Source organism: Narcine bancroftii, chromosome 2, assembly GCF_036971445.1.
Source record: "Narcine bancroftii isolate sNarBan1 chromosome 2, sNarBan1.hap1, whole genome shotgun sequence".
NCBI lineage: Eukaryota > Metazoa > Chordata > Chondrichthyes > Torpediniformes > Narcinidae > Narcine > Narcine bancroftii.
This window is the reverse complement of record NC_091470.1, coordinates 177,655,294-177,678,034: the sequence shown is the minus strand read 5'-3', so window position 1 is coordinate 177,678,034 and position 22,741 is coordinate 177,655,294. Positions and strand designations below refer to the sequence as shown.

Here is a 22,741-nt window from a genome sequence, read left to right as displayed (position 1 = left end):
AATCCTGAGGCTTCCTGCTTCTGACTCATTATGCTTATTCCTTGAGGAAGGGCTCAGGCCTGAAATATGGGTAATGTATCTTTATATCCCATGGACGCTGCGAGACTGGCTGAGTTCCTCCAGTGTGTTTTTACTACAATCATAGCATCTTCAGGGCAACCCTGTGATACATCCTGCATCACTGCTCTACCTGCTGTTCCAGGTCCGTACTGAGAGAGATTATGTTGTATTTTGTATTGTATATAGATATGTTTTAAAGGAGATAAAGTGTGGCAGGGTTTTTAATGAAGGTCACATATAAACACTTCAACACAGATCTCATTTAAAATACTGGAGCTCTGTTCAAGCCAGACAGTCCAGGCTCCGAGTGCCTTTGCAAAAGCTTTGGGGAGAGCTTAAAGAGTCTTCACTAATGGATTGTTGTTTTGAAAAGCAACAGGATGAAAGAGTTCGGAGGAGGAATTCGGTGTCACTGACTGTCTGAGTGTAGTTTGTGGTTTTAAAAGGGGATCATGTGGTTTTGCAAGCAGGCTTTTCTCTGAGCAAGAGAGAGAATTCAGTTCAGCAGCAGCAGCTGGGACTGGAACAGGACAAGCTGGAAAGCTTGTGGAAAATCCCATTTGGAAGACAGGTTGTGAGTGCTTAGTTCAGCCTGGTCAAAGCCCTTGTGGTTCATACAAGAGGAGAGGACTGTCTGCACAATGTTTCATTTGAAATAAGGGAAACAAAAAGTAACTCTGTGGTGACCTGAAAGAAAGGGGTTATCTGGAAAATCCTGGCGGGGCAAGTTTTTCAGCAAGACACTGAAGTGGCTGATTAGAAAGAATCAGTTTGTGTCCAACGAACAACAAATCTCTCTCTGTTGAAAACTGACAAGAACCTTCCTGAGTGGTAACCGTTTACCTTTCACGCACCAAAGCCTGATGAACTTCATAATTGTTAAATTCTGTGCACAGTATAAGAATTGGCTGCAACCAGTGAACTTGAAGGAGTGAGAAGTGAGATTGGACTGTGAATTAAAGAACTTTTCCAAACTTACATACACGTGCACTTAGAAGAGGCTTAAGTTGATAGTAATAAGTTAAAATTTGATCCTGTTTTCATGTTTAAAGATAATTAAAAGCAACTTTTGTTTAAGTGACATTTGTCTTGGTGAATTTCTGTTGCTCCTGGGTTTTGGGGTCCTCTGGGCTCGTAGGTATTCCAGTTGGGACGACCACCTCCCCCCACTCCGGTCTTAGCGGGGGGGGGAGGGGAAAGAAATAGCACAAGGAAGCTGTTCACTTGGGGTCACCCTGTGTCATGTGGTGAGGACTGAATTAACCAGAGTGCCACCCTTGGCCGCAGAGTCCATCACATTTCTCCCCAATGGTCTGGTGTTTGCACTAGTCTTTTGGTTTGCCTGCACCATTTTTATCCACAGCTGGAGAGTGAATCTAACACCTGCTGTGGGGATGTGGAAGGAATAACATCGAATCAAGCAAGTTTTAGAAATAGCTGGTCAGAATGCAAAGCGAGAACATGGAAAGAGAGATAGCGAGAATGAGAGAAAACAAAAGGAGAGAGAATGGAAGGAAAGGATAACAAAGGAAAACAAACATTTGTAGATGCTGGAACCACGCGCTGAGTGAGGCAGCCTTGGTGGAGAGAGAAATGGAGTCGCGTCTCCCATCGGAGAAAGCAATGCTGAACCACTTTGATACGGACAAAAGATCACTGAGGCAAAATGTAATCGTTTACCCTCCCCACACATTCCACGTGACCTACCATGATTTTCCAGTTTACAGTTTTCTCTCAGATCAGCACCATCTGCAGCTCTTGGTGTTTGTGATTAAAAACCAGAGAGCAATGGAATGGGACAGAAAGTAAATATTACAAGGAACACGTGCAGTTTCAAAAGAGACCACCCAAGAGGAAAATCAGTGACTGATCTTCATTTTGAATCCCTGTCAAATATGGCATGGCATCTTTTATTAGAAGCTTTTAGGGATATTTCCTAACTACAAGAAGGATATCAATAAGATATAAAGATTTACGAGGATGTTGGCCAGACTTCAGGAACTGAGTGACAGGGAAAGGTTAAACAGGTTTGAATTTTTTTTCCTGGAGCGTAGAAGAACAAGGGGAGATTTGATCGAAGTATTTAAAATTATGAGGGGGATCGACAGAGAAAATGTAGGTCACCTTTTTCCACAGAGGGTGGGTGAGATACAAACCAGGGTGAAAGGGGGAACATTTTTTCCCCCCCACATAGAGAGCAGTGGAAAGAACTGCCTGCTGAAGTGGTGAATGCAGGCTCAATTTTAATATTTAAGAATTTGGACAGGTACATGGATGGGAGGTGAATGGAAGGCTATGGACTGGGTGCAGGTCAGTGGGATTAGGCAGAAAAATGGTTTGGCAGAGTGTCAAAGGGCTGAAGGGGCTATTTCTGTCTGTAATGTTCCATGGGATTGTTTTCCTGCTGTTTCTGATGTTGTTCGATGTCCCTAACTTGTTTTTGCAACACAGGTACTCATACCGGTCTAAATTATAGCACAGATACACCCTGAACCATTCATGCTGACCTCCTGAACCATACTTGATCCTGCTTTCCTAGCACCACACTGTTACCTCTCCTTATGCCACAGAAAAGCTCTGACAAAGGAAGAGGCTATTGAGCCCACCAAAATAACCAGCCAAGTGAATCACAACACAAAGGTGGTGCAGTGAGATGGGATTTGATTTCCCTCCCTCTCTGATGCTGCCCATGTGGAGTTTGCACATTCTCCCTGTGACTCCAATCTCAAAGATAGGTCAGATGGTGAATCGGCAAACGTGAATTACCCTCAACATGCAGATGAACGATAGAATCAAGCGTTTGACAACTATTGACCTGTACTCGTTGGAATTTAGCAGAATGAGGATCTCATTGAAAGATTTTGAATGTTGAAAGTCATGGACAGAGTAATGTAGAAAGGTCATTTCCCACAGTGGGAGAGTCCAGGACAAGAGGGCACAACTTCAGGATTGAAGGGCGTCCGCTTAGAACAGAGATATGGAAGAATTTCTTCAGCCAGAGGGCGGTGAATCCGTGGACCTTGTTGCTACAAGTGGTTGTGGAGGCAGGTCATTGTGTGTATTTAAGGCAGAGATTTATAGGTTCTTGATTAGCCAGGGCATCAAAGGTTATGGGGAGAAGGCTGGGCAGTGTGGAAAAATCGATCAGCTCACAATTAAATGGCAGGGCAGACTTGATGGGCTGAATGGCCTACTCCTGCTCTTTGTGATTTTTATAAATGACCTGAACAAAGAAGTGGGGGGATAGGACAGTAAGTATTTCGATGATATGAAGATTGGAGGTGTGTGGATAGTTTTGTCATAGGTTACAACAGCATACAAACAGGATGCAGAATTGGGCAGAAAAGTGGCAGATGGAGTTCAATCCAGATAAGTGTGAGGTGATGCATTTTGGAAGCTCAAACCAGATGGCTGAGGACAGGGTTAATGGTTGGCTGCTTAACAGTAGGGAGGAACAGAGGGACATTGGGGTCCAAATCTGTACATCTCTCAAGGTCGCTGTCCAGGTTGATAGGATAGTTAAGAAGGACTATGGCATGCTGGGGTTCATTAATTGGGGGATAGGGTTCAGGACTTGAGGAAATCTTGCAGCTCTTGAAATTGCTTGTCACCTCATTACAGGAAGGATGTGGAAGCTGTGGAGAGGGCGCAGAGGAGATTTACCTGGATTGGAAAATAAGTCTAATGAGGCAAGGTTAGCAGAGCTGAGACTTTTCTCTTTGGAGCGAAAAAGGATGGGAGGAGACTTAATAGAGGTCAACAAGATTCTGAGAGGCATAGATAAGGTGGACAGGCCATGCATTTTTTCCCCAGATCAGGAATAGCAAACACCAGAAGACAAAGTGAAGGGAGGGAAGTTCAGGGGAGACATCAGGGGTAAGTTTTTTTAAATTTACACAGAGAGTTCTGGGTGCCTGGAATGCCTTACCAGGAATTGTGGTGAAGGCTAGAACATTAAGGGCACTTAAGAGACTCTTAAGCAGGCACATGGATGCAAGAAAAATAGAGGGTTACGAGGCTGTGAGGGTTTAGTTGTTTTTCAGTAGGTATAACACGCAACATTGAGGGCCAAAGGGTTTGTACTGTGCTATTCCTTCTATGTTCTGTCAATCGTTCTCTTTACATGACTGTCTTAAAGTGAGAGATCACCTGTTTGTTTGTCTGCTCATTCTGGACAAGGGACAGTGTGACAAATAAAACAGATTCTGCTCCCAGTTCTTTGAGAAAGAGTAGTCCAAAGATTCAGCACCCTCAGAGACCCGAAGCAGCCTCTCATCTCTGGCGTCTGGGCTGACATTTACACAGACACCCCTAGTTTGAGATTCTCTTAAGAGAGGAGACGTTCTCCATATTCACTCTGTGGAGGCACCCAGGAAGTTTCATCAGATCTCCTCTTGTTCTTCTATCCTCCAGCAGATACAACCCAAGCCTGTGCTCATTGGGCCATCTGCTCATTCCAGATATCAGCCTGGGAAACCATGCTTCCTTAAAAGCGCAACTGTGAGCTGGACAAATATGTACAACACCCTGAGGTTCACAAAGGATGCACGGAAGTGTCCAAATCCCTGGAGCGTTTATCGACACATGATCATCGGAGGCACTTCACATTCCCAGCTGTTTGGGAGGCGCCATTCCACTTCTGCACTGCAGGAGAGGGCACTTCCACCTCCCATTACATCGGTCTCACACCGAGCTTCACAACCGGAGGTCGCTGGGTGGCTGGAAAACACCCACTATAGATCATTGAACCCAGGGATTAATGATGATTCCTTTTATTCTCACATAATAAAATACAAAACACACGATACACTTCAACTTTTGTCTGCGGCACGAGGCCATGCCAAACAGAAGATATTCCCTTGATCTTGTGGGGTTACAACTCCAGGGATGACTGAGGGAATCAGTCTCTCATTCCATTTACACACTTGCTAATGAGGGAAATCACGGCATTCACATTTATTCACTCACTGGTTGGGAGGGACCTCCCCCCAACGCAAAACTTACACCCTCACTGATCGGTAGGACCAACCCCCCTCCCCGCCGTGCTTACACACTCACCGATTGGGAGAAACACCTGCCGTGTTTACACATTCACTGGTCAAGGAGAAACCCCTGCCATCCTTACTCACTCACCAGTCAGGAGGAACGCCGCCATGCTTACACACTCACTGCCTGGGGAAACCTCCATGTACTTACACACTTGCTGATCGGGAGAAACCCCACTGAACTGACACACACTGACTGGGGAAGCCCACACGTACTTACACACTCATGACCAAGTTTACACTCCAACTCGCCAGGAACATGCTCTGGTGCTTACACACTCACAGACCCCAACCCTACCCCTGCAATCAGTGAGGTGGAAGGTTGTGAAGGTGACAGGGAGGGGGTCTGGCTGGGGAAGATGCCAGGGAGGGATCATTGGGACCATGAGGAGGAAGCAAATGTGAGGGAACTAGGAGGAATGCAGCATGTATGACATTGGCAGAGGGGCTGGATAAGAGGGGTGGGGCGAGGCAGCGAGGGGCAGAGTGAGGAGGGGTAAGTGGAGGCAGGGAGGGAAGGAGTGAGAAGGGTGGGTGGAGCAGTGGGAGGAGGAAGAGAGGAGGGGGGCAGTGAGGGACAGATGGGCCTTGGCCTGAAGGCAGGACTTACACCCTCCACAAAGCCATGCTCTCTTCACTCTGCTACCATCAGGAAGGAGGTTGAAGACAGCTTTTTCCCCTCCACCATCAGATTCCTGAATGGACAATGATCCCCAGACACCGCCTCATCTTCTCTTCTGTGACACCAATTTATTTATGTAATTTATAGCAACTTTTGCCCTGTAATGTAATTTTTAGCCATTCTGTCCTGTAATTACATTACACTGTAGTGGCGGCAAGGTGAGTGCAACGCTGTTACAGCGCCAGTCATCGGGACTGGGTTCAAATCCCACGCTGCCTGTTATTCTCCCCGTGTCTGAGTGGGTTTCCCCCGGGGTGGGGGGGCTCCGGTTTCTTCCCTCCGTTCAAAATGTACCGGGTGTGGGTGAATTGGGTGGAACGGAAGGGCCTGTTACCGTGTTGTAGCTCTACATTTTGTTTAATTAAATATGTAATGTACAGCAACTCAGATGTAATTTATAGCAATTCCGCACTGTCAAACCACACATTTCGGGACAATGAATTCTGAGAGGCAACTTTGCAGCGAGTCAAACCTCTCCCTCCCTCCCTGGCACGGCGGTGAGGCAGGGAACGGCCGGACACATCGCCCTGTCTACCGGGACTGGGGTCGAAGTTCTTCCTCCCTCCCCAGACTTCACTTCCCCGAAGCTAACCCGTCCCCAGCCCCGATGCATGGACTGGACCGGACCGTCTCCATCCCCGGTGCCGATGCACGGACTGGACCGTCTCCATCCCCGGCCCCGATGCACGGACTGGACCGGACCGTCTCCATCCCCGGCCCCGATGCACGGATCGGACCGTCTCCATCCCCGGTCCCGATACACGGACTGGACCGGACCGGACCATCCCCGGCCCCGATGCGCGGACCGGACCATCCCCGGCCCCGATGCGCGGACCGGACCATCCCCGTCCCGATGCGCGGACCGGACCATCCCCGTCCCGATGCGCGGACCGGACCATCCCCGGCCCCGATGCGCGGACCGGACCATCCCCGGCCCCGATGCGCGGACCGGACCATCCCCGGCCCCGATGCGCGGACCGGACCATCCCCGGCCCCGATGCGCGGACCGGACCGTCCCCGGCCCCGATGCGCGGACCGGACCGTCCCCGGCCCCGATGCGCGGACCGGACCGTCCCCGGCCCCGATGCGCGGACCGGACCGTCCCCGGCCCCCATGCGCGGACCGGACCGTCCCCACGAACTGGGACCGTCCCCACGAACTGGGACCGTCCCCACGAACTGGGACCGTCCCCACGAACTGGGACCGTCCCCACGAACTGGGACCGTCCCCACGAACTGGGACCGTCCCCACGAACTGGGACCGTCCCCACGAACTGGGACCGTCCCCACGAACTGGGACCGTCCCCACGAACTGGGACCGTCCCCACGAACTGGGACCGTCCCCACGAACTGGGACCGTCCCCACGAACTGGGACCGTCCCCACGAACTGGGACCGTCCCCACGAACTGGGACCGTCCCCACGAACTGGGACCGTCCCCACGAACTGGGACCGTCCCCACGAACTGGGACCGTCCCCACGAACTGGGACCGTCCCCACGAACTGGGACCGTCCCCACGAACTGGGACCCCCGTCCGGGACACACCGACCGATCCCGCGGACCCCGGACCCGGCGCTTTACCATGGGCTGCAAGCGGTGACCAGGGAACCTCCAGTCCAGACGCGCTTCGCTCGCTCGCTGCCTGCCTGCACGGCTCGTCCTCCCGCGGTGCGCCCAGCGCTTCCTCCGCCTCGAGGCTCCAGCAGTCGGCAATCTGCGACTCATTGGCCCACCCGCCCGCTCCTCTCACTTTCCTGGGCACAGCGCGCGACTCCGCCTGCCCGTCTCGGCGCGGCTGCCAACCGCCTCCGCCCACCGCCATTGGCTGCCAACCGCCTCCGCCCACCGCCATTGGCTGCCCGCACCGTCAATCACAGCCCCAACCGGCGCTCGAACCATCCGCAGCCGAGCTGTCTGGTGATTGGCAGCCGGCACGCACCGCCTTGGCGGGCAGCACAACAACACCCGTGCACCTCTCCGGAGCCGGACCCTCACGCCCACCCCCAACCTCTCGACTGTCTGCGGAACTCCAGATGTGGTTTCTCTTAGTAATGCCGTGCACATTTACAGTGAAACCTTCCCAGTCTTTTCTTGCAAACCCTCCTTGAGATCAGGATTGCATTAGCCGACCTGATCGGCACGACACAAGGGAGTTAACGGTATGAAACTGGCTGAGACCTGGTGGTCGGTTTCTCAACCAGGGAGAGAATGATTTTCCGTCAAAACACAACGCCTGCTCGTCTCTGGATGAAGGGCTCAAGCCAGAAGCGTTGCTGATGTCTCTCTCTTAACTTTGACCTGCTGAGTGTCTGCAGTGTGTGTTTTGACAGTGCAAACTTTCATCTTTTTGTTTCTTACTGCAGGTAACATTTTCCCCATGTTGGTTAAACTTTCCCAACAGAAGATTCTGGTTCATCTTAAAATTGCCCTCAGCTCCAAGATGCTGCAGATGTTGCTCATTTCCCAGACAAACTGGAAAGATGATTTCCATCTTCTAACCTTAGGACATCACTTCTTCAACGAGTGGCAGGGCAATTTTCAACAGGCTGGTTTTCTCTTTTCAGATTTCCACATCACATACAACCCTGAGATTCCCCTGCGGGCACGGCAGAATTAACACGAATTGGTAAAGCAAAAGAAAAATAAAATCAATAAAGTGCAAAAGTAAGAGTCCCTGATTGAGTTTGTCGCTGAGGAGTTCGTGGGTAGAGGGGGAGCAGCTGTTCCTGAACCTGGTGGGTGCAGGTCTTGTGGTTGTTGACGGCAGCGACGAGAAGAAAGCGGGTGCTGGGGGGGCTGTGGAGTCCTTGATGATCTTTGCTGCTCTGATGAATGGGGGCTGAGACATGAATGATCCAGCTGCTCCCACTTCCTCAATTGCATCTCCTGTCCTTGATGCCTAATTCTCAATTTCCTTGACTGAACTCAACATTAAATTGCTCTCCCTGGCAAGGGGTGTCCTGACTGGCAGCCCTCTGAGAGAAGAGCTCTTCATCTCTTTATTAAATAGGCTCCCTTATTCGGAGCCCTCCCGCTCTACCTCATTCCGAGGATACATCCTCCCTGCAATTGCACTTTAGATCATATTGGGTCTCACTTTTCTATTCTCTAGTATCAACCTGTTCAGTCATTGTCCAAACCCTCCATTCCTGGGTTCACGGGGCCAGCATGGTTGGGATTAGACTTGGTATAGAACATAGAACACTATAGCACAGTACAGGCCCTTCGGCCCATGATGTTCTGCAGATCTGTTTATGCCCAAACTAAAAAAAAGTACTAAACCCTCCCTACCCCGTAACCCTCTATTTTTCTTCCACGTGTCTAAGATGCACGGACTGGACTGGACCGGACCATCCCCGGCCCCGATGCACGGACTGGACTGGACCAGCTGTTTGGGAGCCCCTAATGTTCCAGCCTCCACCACCATTCCAGGTCCCCTCAAAAAACTTACCCCTGATGTCTTCCCTAAGCATTTCTCCCTTCACTTAGAACACACATCCTCTGGTGTTTGCTATTCCTGCCCTAGGAAACAAGTGCTGGCTGTTCACCCTATCTATGCCTCTCAGAAACTTGTAGACCTCTCATCCTTCTTCGGTCCAAAGTGAAAAGTCCCAGCTCTGTTCACCTTCCCTCATAAGACACATTTTCCAATCCAGGCAACATCTTGGTGAATCTCCTCTGCACTCTCTCTGTAGCTTCCACATCCTTCCTGTAATGAGGTGACCAGAACTGAACACAATACTCCAAGTATGGTCTCACCAGAGATTTGTAGAATTGCAACATAGCCTCTTGACTCTTAAAATCAATCCTTGACTAATGAAGTCCAGTGTCCCATGTGCCATCTTAACTATCCTATCAGCCTGTGCGGTGACCTCGAGGAATGTATGGATTTGCACACCAAGGTCCTCTGTTACTCCACACTGTTCAGTATCTGACTATTAACCATGTATTCAACCTTCAAGTTTGAACTTAAAAAATGCATTTTGAAAGGACAAACCAAGGCAGTACATACATGGTCATCATCTTCTTGTGGTCAATCCAGGTTTATAGCACATTATGGTCATTTCTCCCCATTATTACAATTAACCTGAGATGGAAAGTTGTGATTGTCTCTGCATGGCATTGTTTTTGATCTTACATAGAACATAGGGGTGGCATGGTTAGTCTAGTGGTTAGCCCAACACTATTTCAGCGGCAGTGACCCTGGGTTCGAATCCCACACTGTCTGTAAGGAGTTTATACATTCTCCCCATGTCCGCGTGGGTTTCCTCTGGGCGCTCCAGTTTCCTTCAAGACGTACTTTTTGGTTAATTGGGTGTAGTTAGGTGGCATGGGCTCGTAGCTGGAAGGGCCTGTTACTGTGCTGTACATCTACAGATTAATCCTAGTGAAGCTTATCTGAATTCCCTCTAATGAAGGAATATGTCCCCTGAAGCTGGGAGCCCACAATTGTCTGCAGAACTCCAGGTGTGATTTCTTTCAGTAATGCCTTGCACAGTTGCAGTAAAACTTTCCAATCAAACCCTAACCCTCCTTGAAATCAGGATTCATTAACCTGTTAGCACTGTACACGTGAGTAAACTCCACATACAGGGACCCTGCTCCATCCCCCATTACTTTGGGCTACAGTTGGTTGCAGTTTTTTTGTCCATAAACACTCTGTCCTTCTGTCCATTTTCCCACAATGAACAACTCCACACCTCGCCCATGTTACACTCCAATTTCTCATGTTTTATCCGTGTGTCGACCCTATCGATATCTCTTTGTTTCCCCTCACGACTCTTCTTCCCAATTACTTTTCTGCAGTCCACCAAGTATTTGCCCAAGACATCAACCACTCAGAAGCAGCAGCTCTGACCTTTGGTGACTCACTGATTATAGGACCCCAATCCTGCCCATGTACCAGACCTGTATTCTCCCACATCCTGAGTCAGCCACGTTGTCACAAAACATTCTCAAAGTCAGCTGATCCTTGCCAATCCACTTAGTAAAGATTCCTCCAGACGATTCTCCTACATCTTAGTCATGGAGAGATAGTAAAAGAGCCTACAACACAGTACAGGCCCTTCGGCCCAACTCATCCATGCAGACCAAGGGCTTGTTCAATTTGCCTGTCTTCCTTGCCATATAGCTTTGGAACGTTGTAATGTATCTGCTTCTACAGCTTCCTCTGGATCTTGTTCCAAATACAGATGAGTGAAAAAGTTCTCTCAGGTCTCTCTTACACCTCTACCCTCTCACCTTTAACCTGTGCCCTCTCGTCCACAAATTCCCGAGGGTAAAAGATGGTGAGCGTCCACTTTATCCATGCCCCTCAGGATTTTATGAGGTCAGCGTTCCACACAACATCTGTCTGAAACACTGTCTTTCAAAAGGCCAACTAACTCCGGTAAATTGGAACAGGATTTTCCAAACATGTAAATATTGCTTCCGTTGTCGTTGATCCTAACATTTTCCACAATAGATGTCAGATTAATTGCTGCTTGTTACCCATTTCAACCTCCGCCCTTGATGGATAAGGCTGTCACATTGGGCAGTTCTCCAGTCCACTTGCACTCCTCCAGGATATAGTGGATTGTCAAGGAAGTCAGGACTTTGATCTCAAATGTTGCCCAATTTTTATTTGCCATAGATACTATCTGGCCTGCTGATTGGCTCAAACAATTTCTGCTTTTATGATAAGTTTCTTTGGTCTCAGAACAGCTTTTTTAGGCTCTATTAGAAGAATGCAGATCTCATCCAATCAGGATTACAAATGGAAAATCCCAAACACTGCTGTGTTCCTGCACTGAATGAGTAACCTGAATAAAGGGGGAAGAATGGGAGAGGGAGGAGTCCAGACCAACAAACAGAAGGAGTTAGCTGGATATGATAAGAGGAAAGGTGAGAATTGATTCTGACTGTGAAAGGAGACAGAGGGAAAAGGGGAGTGAGAGAGTCAGAGCTAGAAGGAAGGAGAGAAAGGGTCTATCGTCGTGAAGAAGGTGCAGGAGCCTGAAGACGAGCATTCAGTGGCACAAGATCCCCTCCGCCCTCAGATTCCTGAATGATCAATGAACCACAGACACTGCTTGACACCCTATTTTTTATTTATCTTTCTCAGGTATTTTATACGAGATGCTGCCACAAAACAACGAATTTCGTGATAAATTCTGATTCAGAAAAGTATCCTGAGCTCCCGATCCAATCCCCACAATCCTGTCAACAATACATTCAGTAATTGTACCATTCATGTTCAATAAAATTGAAACAAAGCCTGTGCTGCCACGTCGGGAACATCCGCTGTCCCTGTGATGCTGCTCAGCACTAACATTCCCCTTTAAGGGGCCACTGCTAAGATGTTTATTTTGGATCTGCCTTCAGACCCAGGAATCTGCTTCTGCACCACATTTTCACGCACCATGACAACAGATCGTAATTCTTTTCGTTATTGCTTACATCTGACTGAAGAGGGTCGTGCTGTTCAACATGCCAACATATTTCTACCACTGCTGGCAAGTAACTGTGGCCCAGATTCTGGGTCTTCTTGGCACTTTCCCCTGTGACCGCAGGAAATGCTCCACTTGTGCCCACGCCTTCTCCCTCACCACCATTTTGGGCCCCAAGCAGTCCTTCTAAGTGAAGCAACATTTTCCTTGTGTATCTGCAGGGCTGCCTACTGCATCAGATACTCCCGCTGTGGTCTCCTCAATGTTGGAGAGACTGGACACAGACCAGGAGATTCAGCACTTGCTGCAATAGCCTGGATCTTCCAGTGGCCACTCATTCCAATTCCCCATCCCATTCCCTCACTGACCTGCCTGTCCACGGTCTCATGCACTGAGACTGAGACCACCCGCAAATTGGAGGAACAACGCCTCATCTTCTGACTGAGCCCCCTCCAATCGGACGGCATTAACAGTGACATCTCCGGTTTCTATTCTTCTTCCCTCTCTCCTTCCTTCTAGCTCTGTCTGTCTGTCTGTCTCTCTCTTTTCCCTTTTCTCTCTGTTTCTTTTCACAGCCAAAATCAATTCTCACCTTTCCTCATCATATCCAGCTGACACCTTCTGTCTGTTGGTCTGGACTCCTCCCCCTCCCATTCCTCACCCTTTCTTTATTCAGGTGCCTGCCTGCTCATACCTTGAAGAAGGGGTCAGGTGCGAAACGTTGGTAATTTATCTTTACTTCCTATAGACGATGCAAGACCAGGTGGGTTCCTCCAGGATTTCTGTCTGTTTTTTACCATAATTTCAGCATCTGCAGGCTTTCATGTTTCACCCACATTCTGATTCTCTGTGTCATATAGGAAGTTTCAGTGAATAACAGGAAGTGTGGGAAATGGAGATCTGGTACAGCAGCATGAAGGACAGAATGGCCTGGTCTTACCCGAAGGAAAGATTCACCTTCCCTCTCACCCTTTCTGTTCAAACTTTTCTCTGCTTTATCCAATCTGAATTTCGCTTCACTCTTTCTGGGCTCCAAAGGTTCGTCCAACTCTCTCATAATTTGCTCTGTTCCAGCCCTGCAGATCACGAAACCACAGTAGTACATGAAGAAATCCACAGGGAGATGTGCAAACTCCACGCAGAGAGCACAGGAGGTGGGGATGGACCTGTGGCTGGAATTCTTGTGTGGAGGATGAGGAAGCTGTCTCCAGCACCAGGACCTTCTCACACTGTTGACTGACCTGAGCCGACCATGAGCATAGAACACTATGCCACAGTACTGGCCCTTCACCCCCTGATGTTGTGCTAACCCATATATTCCTACCAAAAAAAAACTAAATCCTTCCTACCTCATAACCTTCTATTTTTCTTGCATCCATGTGCTTGTCCAAGAGTCTCTTAAATGCCCCTTGTTCCAGCCTCCACCACCATCCCTGGCAAGGTATACCAGGCACCCACAATTCTCTGTGCAAAAATACTTAATCCTGATGTCTCCCCTAAACCTTCCTCCCCTCACTTTGTACAGACGTTCTCTGGTGTTTGCTACTCCTGTCCTGGGAAAAATGTGCTGGCCGTCCACCTTATCTATGCCTCTCAGAATCTTGTGGACCTCTTTTAAGTCTCCTTTCTTCATTCCAGAGAGAAAAGTCCCAGCTCTGTTAACATTGCCCCATATGACATTTTCCAATCCAGACAACATCCTGGTAAGTCTCCTCTGCCCCCTCTCCACAGCTTCCACATCCTTCCTGTAATGAGGTGGCCAGAACTAAACACAATCCTCCAAGTGTGGACTCACCAGAGATTTGTAGAGTTGTAACATGACCTCTCGACTCTTGAACTCAATCCCCTAACTCATGAAGACTGGCATCCCAAAGAACTTCTTAATGATCCTATCACCCTGTGCAGTGACTTTGAGGGATGTATGGATTTGGACCCCAAGGTCCCTCTGTTCCTCCACACTGTTAAGTCGCCGACCATTAACCCTGTCCTCAGCCCATCAGGTTTGAGCTTCCAAAATACATCACCTGTAGAGGCAGGGTTGCTGCCTTCCATTCCTTCCCCTTACAAAGCAGTGGAAGACACTGGTCCTGGTACAAGTACAAAACAACCCAAGCTGCATCAATTTAAATGTTTTAATTTAGATGTACAGCACAGTAACAGGCCCTTTCGCCCCATGAGCCTGTGCCGCATAATTACACCCAATTGATCAATCACCCAGTATGTTTTGGATGGGGAGAGGAAATCTAATCTCATGGAAGAAACCCAAGCAGACACGGGAGAACAAACAAACTCCTCACAGACAGTGCTGGATTCGGACCCCGGTCCTGATCGTCTGTGCCAGTGTGGAGGAACAGAGGGACCTTGGGGTCCAAATCCATACATCCCTCAAAGTCATTGCACAGGGTAATAGGATCGTTAAGAAGGTCTTTGGGATGCCAGTCTTCATGAGTTAGGGGATTGAGTTCAAGAGTCGAGAGGTCATGTTACAACTCTACAAATCTCTGGTGAGACCACACTTGGAGGATTGTGTTCAGTTCTGGTCACCTCGTTACAGGAAGGATGTGGAAGCTGTGGAGAGGGGGCAGAGGAGACTTACCAGGATGTATTAATCACTATGCTAACCCTATTGCCCACTGATCTATGGAACATCACCAACCTTTGGATGGCCCTGATTTTGGAGAGGTGCAAACTCACAACACTGCAGCACAAAGATCCAGACGAACACCATCATTGGAAATCTGAAATAAAACTGCTTCAGGGATCCAGGTTCGACCCTGACCCCTAGCTCTGCCTGTGTGGAGTTTGCATGTTCTCGCTGTGACCACGTGGGATCCCACTCTCCTGGGTCCTCCTACGTGGGGTTAGTCTGAATGGGTGGTTGATAGTTGGGCATCAAAATTTATTGTCATGAACACGTCACAAAATTAGTTGTTTTGTGGCAGAATTACAGTGTAAACATTGCTATAAATTACATTTAAAATAAATAGATGGATTTGTACAAAATAAGAGAAAATGAGGTTGTGACTGGGGGTCATTGTCCGTTCAGGAATCTGATGGCGGAGGGGAAGAAGCTGTTTTTGTTCTGCTGGGTGTTCATCTTCAGGTTCCTGCACCTCCTTCCCAGTGGTAGCAGAGTGAAGAGGGCTTGGCCTGGGTGGTGGGGGTCCTTGAGGAGAAAGGCTGCTTTCTGAAGATCCTGCCTCATGTAGATGTCCTCAATGGAGTGAAGTCTGTGTGTGGAATTCGTGGAAGCGAGGTCGTTGGGTGTACTTAAGGCAGAAATTGACATGGGGAGAAGGATGGGGAGTGGGACTAAGTGGGAGGAGGCCATGTTCATCACTCCCTATCCTGTGCATTGGCACCTCCATACCAGACAGTGGTGTAACCATAGAATGCTCTCCATGGTACACCTGTTTTTAAGAGTCTTTAATGACATTCCAAATCTCCTCACAAGTATAGCTTCTGGCGAGCCTTCTTCACGATGGCATCAACAAGGAGCCCCCAGGACAGACCTTCAGAGATGCTGACACACAGGAATGTGAAGTTCTTGACCCTCTCCACTGCTGACCCCTCAACGAGGACTGGGTCATGTTCTCCTGAAGTCCACAATTAATTCCTTAGTTTAGCTAACGATGAGTGCAAGTTTATTGTTGAGGCACCACGCAACTGATCTATCTCTCCCCTGTAGATTTCAGGTGTCTGAAGGGCTCCAAGATACTGGAACAGAAGGCCAATCGGCCCATTGAATCTTCTCCACCATTCTTATGATGAGCTGATCCATCCTCCCACTCAGTCCCACCCACTCCCCGTAACTCTTGATACCCTCACTAATGAAATACCTGTCAATTTCTGCCTTAAATACACCCAACGACCTCACTTCCACGAGTTCCACAGACTCATGGCTAAAGAAATTTCTCTGCATCTCTGTTTTAAATTGTAGCCCTTTTACCCTGAAGTTGTCAAAACATCTTTGCCACATCTACTCTGTCCAGGCCTTTCAACATTCAAAATGCCCCTATGAGGCCCTCCCTTATCTTCTGTCCTCCAAAAAATACAGTCCAAGGGCTGACAAACATTCCTCAAACACTAACCCTTTCATTCCTGGTATTGTTCTAGTAAATCTTCTCTGAACCTTCTCCAACGCCAGCACATCCTTTCTCAAATAAGGTGCTCGAAACTGTACATAGTTCTCCACGTGAGGTCTCACCAGCGCCCTATTCCAACTCCAGTCCCAATTGCTGGTGCTGCAACAGTGTTGCGCTAACCATGCTGCCCTTCCACCAAGTTGGTTCTTCTCAATTGCTGACACATCACTGGGAAAGTGTGTCCAAGAAACCTTCTCAAGTATTAGACCTTGCGCTGCTTCCCCCACTCTGGCTAAGCAGGCAGGGGTTAATACAGCAACGGCTGGCTACTCCCCCTCATTCTGCTCCCTGGGCTCTTGCTGAAAGCTGAGAGTTGTTGTTGATGTGCCAGGTCAGAAACAGCGGCAAATTGCATGGGTCAGAGTGGGTCACGGAATCTGTGGGCCCTTAAAGTACTTATATGTTTTAATGAGGGCATGTGGAGTGGCTGCTTTAATGGAGCCAACTATAAGTAGTCTGGTTGATGGACCGCATATAATGAGCACTCACTGATGGTACTTCGCAGTTAATAATCATCTCCATCTCTCGGTTCAACACATAATTCTGAGCAGCAGTACAATGATTGGTTGTCCTGGATTAAACCGTTGTGAATTTGACAAGCAGCCCAAATTAAACAAACTGCCTTAATCGCCAGCTCCCGACTGAACATGACATTCAACTGCTGTTGAGATGAGGATTCGGGATAAGGAAAACTCAACATGCCAAAGCTCTGGAATGGAATCAGTTTCTGAAATGGAAGGTGAGGATTCGGAAGGGAACAAGGACAGAGTTGTAGAGGCCTGGAATGCCTTGCTGGGGGTGGTGGTGGAGGCTGAAACATTAGGGGCATTTAAGAGACTCTTAGACAGGCACCTGGATACAAGAAAAATAGAGGGCTACTTGGTGTGAGGTAGGGAAGGGTTAGATTGTTAAGTAGGTTTGTAAAGGTTGGCATAACATCATGGGCTGAAGGGCCTGTACGAATGTTAAATTTTAAAATTAAAATTTAGACATACAGCACGGTAACAGGCCCTTCTGGCCCACAAGCCCGTGCCGCCCAATTACCCCCCCCCCCCCCAGTACGTTTTGAAGTGTGGGAGGAAACCAGAGCCCCTGAAGAAATCCCATCCAGACACGGGGAGAACGTTAAAAACTCTTTACAGACAGCACGTGATTCGAACCCCGGGACACTGGCGCTATGATAGTGTTGGGCTAACCACTACACTAACCATGCCATCCTTTCGTTCTATGTAAAATCAAAAACAATGCCATGCAAAGACAATCACAACTTTCCATCTCAGGTTAATTATTATAATGGAGAGAAATAATCATAATGTGCTATAAACCTGGATTGACTACGAAAGTGCGACGAGAATTTACTGTAATATACATACAGATGCATCAAAGGTCTGACTTACTGCAGCCTCAGTCACGTAAGATGCACCGACTCCAATGCTAGAAATTAAATTACCACAATATACAAAGGCAGAAAGCGAAATAGGGCACTGAGGAGTGCGGTAGAACAGAGGGATCTGGGAAAACAGAGACATCCTTCCCTGAAAGTGGCATCACAGGTGGACAGGGTTGTAAGGAGAGCTTTTGGCATCTTGGCCTTCGTAAATCAAAGTATTGAGTTCAGGAGTTGGTAAGTTGTATAGACATTGGTGAGGCCAAATTTGGAACATAGTGTGTAGTTCTGGTCACCGAACTACAGGAAAGATATCAATAACATTGAATGAGGGCAGAGAAGATTGACTAGGAGGTTGGAAGAAGGGCTCAGGCCCAAAACATTGCTTCCTATAGATGCCGAAAAAACCATCTGAGTTCCTCCAACATTTTGGTGGTTTTACTACAATCACAATAGTGTTTCACTCTATTTACTAGGACGTTGCCCAGAATTCAGGAACTGAGTTTCAGGGAAAGGTTAAACAGGTTAGGATTTTATTCCCTGGAGCATAAAGGAATAAGGGGAGATTTTATCGAGGTTAGGGGTCTAAACAGAGTAAATGTAGGTTGGCTTTTTCCACCGAGGGTAGGTGAGAAACAAACCAGAGGACATGGGCTAAGGGTGAAGGGGAGGAAAAGTTGGGGGGGAACATGAGGGAGAGCAGTGGGAGTGTGGAATGAGTTGCCAGCTGAAGTGGTGAATGTGGGCTCAATTTTAACATTTAAGAAGAATTTGGACAGGGTCATGGATGGGAGGGGGATGGAGGGCTGTGGACTGGGTGCAGGTCAGTGGGACTAGAAGGGCTTGTTTTTCCGCTGTAATGTTCCATGGTTCGTTAATAAAAATAAAAGGGTGGATAAATTAATGCAAAAAAATGTTTCAATAAGGCAGACATGTCTTTTGGTGGTCCCAGAGTAGTTTCTGGCAAGGGTATGGTAGTACAGGGAGGTTCAAGAGCCTGATAGATTTATCAGGAGGCTTAATAATTAAAGTAAAATTATTTCTTAATTTTGAACAAAACTACTGTACACAAAGCAAATTTGGCAAAGGTAGATTTGGGAAATTAGCTTATAAGAAATTAGAAATGTAAGCAATTGTGCATAAAAATTGACAAATGTACCTTCCCTTGAGAAATAAAAACTCCACAGTAAGTGGTCCTAATAAGAGAAGTTAAGGAGGATGTCGAAGGAAGAGATTTATAAAGTCACTGAAGGTAGTCAGCCTGAAAATTAATGAGATTTTAGAATTCAGGAAGGATAAAGGACAAAGAACATCAAAGTGAATCAGTAAGAGAGAAGTAAATGAACTGCAAAAGTTATCGTGGAAGTGCAGAAAAATAAAGAGCTCCGTGAAAGTCAATAGCAGCTCCCCGCAGCCAGATACAGGAGGAAGGAGACAGCGATGTAAAGCAAATTCTTAGCATCTGTCACAAGGAATTATGTTCAGGAAAGAGTTGGGAGTCACAATGATACTGAGAGTGAGAATTTACATTTTTAAATTAAAAAATTTTAAAATTTAAATGTAGATATGCAGCACGGTAACAGGCCCTTTCTGCTCACGAGTTCGTGACATCCAAATATACCAATTAACCTACAACCCCCAGAAGTTTTAAAATGGTGGGAGGAAACCAGAGTCCCCAGGGAAAACCCACGCAGCCACGGGAAGAACGTACAAACTCCTTACAGGCAGTGCAGGATTCCAACCCCAATCTCTGATTGCTAGCGCTGTAAAGGCGTTGTGCTAACCGCGAAGCCAACCGTGCTGCCCTGGTTAGCGTAGCGGTCAGCTGCTCCTGGTAGAAATTGTACTGGGAAGTTAAAGGGACTAAATCCCCTGAATCTGACCCAAAACTTTCCACAGCTTCAGGTTCAAGGTTCCCTTTATTGTCACACAATCATGCATAAAAATGCAATATCATATGAAGTACATATTTGTCTGCCTTAAGGCAAACAAAGAGTCGCCATGAGTATTGCCCAGCACCAGAGAAAGAGAAACAAACGAGAATCCCTTCAGAGTCACTGAGTCTCCGTGGATTCGCCTCCAGTGTTCCTGCAGCCTCTGCAGCCGTACAGATCCCTACTCAAACCACTGGGCGCCCGAGCTCCAGATCCAAACCTTCGACATAATCAGGACGGCTTCAGTACCCGATGCCCTCCAGGAGCCATCCTTGCCCTCGGTGCCCTCTCCAAACCTGGTTCTGATTCATGGTTCCCATGTGTGGGTCCTTCAGCCACTGAACCCATCCCTGGTCCACTTCCTTGGTCACCTTCCCTTTAGGGTCATTTCCCAGGCTTCTCTTTGACAGGGTTGGGGGTGGGGGGGGGGGGTGTGTGTCCTCACCATATCTGCAGCTTCCCCAAAGTTTGTAACTCCTCATGATACACTGTCCACCACAGGCACCGTTATGTTAGGCACAGCCCTGTGGTCGCAGGATTTTAAAAAAAACACTGTCAGCTCTTATTGTAGGCTGTTTAATGCCTGTACGGAGTCATGGCAATCAGGACCGGACAGTAGGACCCTGCAGAGTCCACTCCCTGCACTCCCAAGTCCACACCAGCAGCAGCGCCACCGGTTTTATAAAAACAGGGACAAGATTGGGCCAACAGCTCCTCAAGCCAGCCCTGACATTCAGTACCATCGAAGCTTCTCTATCCCAGGCCCAAGCTCCTCTTCTTGGAGTTCCCCAGAGCCTCAAACTTCCCTGATCCATCCCCCTCTTTAAAAACTCAAAATTCAAAATTGTTCCTGCCACGTGTAACAAGATACAGTGAGAAACTTAATTGTGCATCCAATCCAGCCAATCAACCCATACATTGTACTGTAATAACAACAGAGTCTCAAGTACTGATTTACAGAGAGGTCAGACTGAACAGGGCAAAGGCAAGGCTATTTTCCTTGTGTGAGATCAATTCCAGAGTTTAATACAGTACCCCAATGATCCAGGCCCAACATTCCTCTGGGACTGAGGTCCAGAGATTGGTTTGATCATAAAACAGGCCCTTTGACCCTTCTATTCCATACCAAGATATTATTCTGTTGAGTCCCGCTGACCTGTACCCAGTCCATAGCCCTCCATACCTCTGTCCAAATGTGGCTTAAATGTCAAAATTAAGCCCGCATTCACCACTTCAGTGGGCAGCTCATTCCACACTCCCACCACTATCTGTGTAAAGAAGTTCCCCTTAAATTTCTCCCCTTTCACTCTAAACACATGTGCTCTGCTTTGTATCTCACCTACCCTCAGTGGAAAAGCCAACTTACATTTACTCTGTTAATCCCCCTCATAATTTTGCATATTTATATCAAATCCCCTGTTTTTCTTTGCTCCTGGGAATAAAGACCTATCTTGTTTAAACTTTCATAACACTGTAAGACATTGGAGCAGGAATAACCCATTCAGTCTATCCAGTCTACCCTGCCATTCAATCATGAGCTGATCCATTTCCACACTCAGCCCCACTGCCCGGCTTTCTCCCCATCACCTTTGATGTCCTGGCTTATCAAGAACCCATCAATCTCTGCCTTAAATACACACAATGTCCCGGCCTCCACAACCGCCTGCAGCAATAAATTCCACAGATTCACCACCCTCTGGCCGAAGAAATTCCTCCGCGTCTCTGTTCTAAGTGGATGCCCTTCAATCCTGAAGTTGTGTCCTCTTGTCCTAGACTCTCCCACCGTGGGAAACAACCTTTCTACATCTACTCTGTCCATGCCTTTCAACGCTCAAAATGTGATTCTCCAAAATTCCAATGAGTACAGGCCAAGAGCTGTCAAACGCTCCTCGTACGATAAGAATCGTCCTTGTGAACCTCCTCTGAACCCTCCCAACGTCAGCACATCCTTTCTTAAACTAGGAGCCAAAAACTGCTTACAATTCTCCTCGTGAAGTCTCCTCAGGGCCTTATAAAGCCTCGACATCACACCCCTGCTCTTAGATTCTATTTCTCTTGAAATGAATGCCAGCTTTGCATTTGCCTTCTTCACCACCGACTCAACCTGCACGTTTACCCTCAGGCCATCCCGCATGAGGACTCCCAGGTCCCTTTGCATCTGGGGATTTTCAATTTTCTCCACATTTAAATAATAGTCGCCTGCTTACTTTTTTCTACCGAAGTTCATGACCGTACACTTTCCGACATTGTATTTTATTTCCCACTTCTCTGCCCGTTCTCCTGATGTCTCAGTTCTTTCGAAGCCTCCCTGTTTCCTCTACACAGCCTGTTCCTTCACCTCCCTTTGTATTACCTGCAAACCTGACCACAAGGACGTTCATTCCAGAATCCAACTCATTAATACCCAATGTGAAAAAGGAGCGGCCCCAACACCGACCCGTGTGGATCAGTAACTCAGTTCATGAAGTCCCAGCAACATCTCATTAAATCTTCTCTGTGCTCTTTCAGTTGTCCTTAATCCAAGATTTTAAAGAATCTCTGCAGATTGTAAGGAAGCAACTGCAACCTTGCCATTTCACAGATGGAAGAAGATTCAGTCTGACATCAGTCGAGAAAATGCCAGAATCTATAATTAGGTACACAGCAGTTGGAAAATGATAATATTTGGCAGAAACACAACAGTCTTATGAAGGGAAAATAGCATTCATCAAATCTGTTCGGGTTTGGTGAGGATATAATTAGCGAGTGGGTAAGGAAGATGGTAGATGTGTATATACAAGGTACCACAGGAGGGGTTATTGCAGAAGATTTGTCCATGTGTAGTTGAGCTACAGTAAATGTATCCAGAATCCAGAATTCAAGAAACCGGCAGCCTCAAGCAACCGGCAAAAAAATTGTGGAAAATAAATAGGTAAAAAATACCGGTTTAAAAATGGCGAGACTCGTTAATTCACCAAACACTCAACATACAACCTCAAGCAACCAGAAAATTCACTGATCCGGCATCTACTAATTCTCATGGGTGCCGGATACCAGAGGTTTTGCTGTATTATGCAATGAG

At 47.7% G+C, this 22,741-nt stretch overlaps 1 protein-coding gene across 14 annotated transcripts in view; it reads right to left on the bottom strand.

Annotated features, from left to right (window-relative positions):
* Positions 1 to 22,741, bottom strand: part of LOC138754646 (ras/Rap GTPase-activating protein SynGAP-like) — a 469,786-nt gene that overhangs the window by 390,566 nt on the left and 56,479 nt on the right. The window contains exon 1 of one of the 14 annotated variants that reach the window (XM_069919208.1): positions 7,368 to 8,376. The exons of the other annotated variants lie outside the window; for them this stretch is intronic. The gene's annotated coding sequence lies outside the window, so the exon portion shown is untranslated. Of the gene's footprint in view, positions 1 to 7,367; positions 8,377 to 22,741 lie in introns of those variants that run through there. 14 annotated transcript variants of the gene reach the window in all.